The sequence below is a fragment of the Quercus lobata genome, chromosome 1 (assembly GCF_001633185.2).
Source record: "Quercus lobata isolate SW786 chromosome 1, ValleyOak3.0 Primary Assembly, whole genome shotgun sequence".
In the NCBI taxonomy this organism is placed as follows: domain Eukaryota; kingdom Viridiplantae; phylum Streptophyta; class Magnoliopsida; order Fagales; family Fagaceae; genus Quercus; species Quercus lobata.
The window spans coordinates 53342697-53344570 of record NC_044904.1 but is presented as its reverse complement, the minus strand read 5'-3'; positions in this window follow the sequence as shown (position 1 = coordinate 53344570).

Here is a 1874-nt window from a genome sequence, read left to right as displayed (position 1 = left end):
CATTGACCCAAAATATTTCTTGCCAATTCTTAGCCTTGACCGAATTCTTCTAGAACTTGAAAGGTGACAATTTTTTGTTGCCCACGTGGATCATGCTCAATGGGCTTCCACGAATTTGCTTGAGCCCATAACTCTTGGATGTGTCCGTTAAGTATATCATTGAACTTCTTTGCTCGTGCTCTTGTAACTGGTCCAAATGGTACTTGAACGAGATCCTTCGAAGCGATGCCTTGATCTCCATCATTCCCTTCCTCTTGAAAAGGATTTTCCCTCAAATCATCACCTACATCAAAAGGACTCAAATCAGTAACATTAAAAGTGGCACTTACATCACACTTACCAAGTAAATTTAGCTTGTAAGCGTTGTCATTGATACGCTCGAGGACTTGGAAAGGACCATCTCCTCTTAGGAGAAATTTGGAACACCTTTTCACCTGGAATCTTTCTTTTCTCATATGCAGCCAAACCCAATCTCCGGGCTTAAAAACCAGTTTATGTCGTCCTTTCTTGGCTTGTGTGGCATATTGCTCCGTTCTTCGCTCAATGTTGAGTCTTGCTTTCTCATGAATCTGCTTCACAAAGTCAGCTTTCTTTTTGCCATCTAAATTAACGTGCTCCATCAAAGGTAAAGGAGATAAATCCTATGGAGTTAAAGGATTAAACCCATACACAATTTCAAATGGCGAAAATTTGGTAGCAGAATGAACAGCTCTATTATATGCAAACTCAATATGTGGTAAACATTCTTCCCATGTTTTGATGTTCTTTCTAATGATTGCCCTCAATAGAGTAGACAAAGTCCTATTTACTATTTCAATTTGACCATCAGTTTGTGGATGACAAGTAGTGAAAAACAATAGCTTAGTACCTAGCTTATACCATAAAGTCTTCCAAAAATAACTCAAAAACTTAGCATCTCTATCCAAAACAATTGTCCTAGGCAATCCTAACACAAAATCCATTGAAATATCAATCCAAGGCTCACTAGGAATTGGTAAAGGAGTATACAAACCGTTGGGCTGCACTTTGGATTTAGCTTGCCTACATGTGACATATCTACCACAAATCCGTTCGACATCTCGTTTCATGTGAGGCCAATAGAAGTGTTACTGCAAAATAGCTAAAGTCTTTGCAACTCCAAAATGTCCCATTAATCCCCCACCATGTGATTCCTGCACTAATAACTCTCTCATAGAACAATTAGGCACGCATAACTTATTTTCTTGAAATAGGAATCCATTAAGGTTAAAGAACTTACCAGAGGCGATTTTCTCACAAGCTCGATATTCCTCACAAAATTCATGGTCTTCAGCATATAATTCTTTAATGTGTTCAAAACCAAGCAATTTTGCATCAAGTGTGGAGAGTAAGGCATACCTGCGGGAAAGTGCATCGATGACTACATTCTCCTTACCTTGCTTGTACCGAATGACGTATAGAAACATCTCTATGAATTCCATCCATCGCGCATGCCTTTTGTTTAGCTTGTGTTGGCCCTTCAAGTGTTTCAAGGACTCATGATCGGTGTGAATCATGAACTCCTTAGGCCATAGGTAGTGCTACCACGTCTCTAAAGCCTAAATCAATGCATACAACTCCTTGTCATAAGTTGGGTAATTTAAGGCTGCCCTGCTGAGTTTCTCGCTGAAGTAAGCAATTGGTCATCCTTCTTACATAAGAACGGCTTCTATACCAATACCTGAAGCATCACATTCAATTTCAAACGTTTTAGAAAAGTTGGGCAAAGACAACAAAGGTGCGTTAGTCAACTTCTCTTTGATTAATTGAAATGCCTTCTCTTGTTCTTCTCCCCATCGAAATCCAACGTTCTTTTTGATCACTTCAGTAAGCGGTCTGGCTAAGCTACTGAAGTC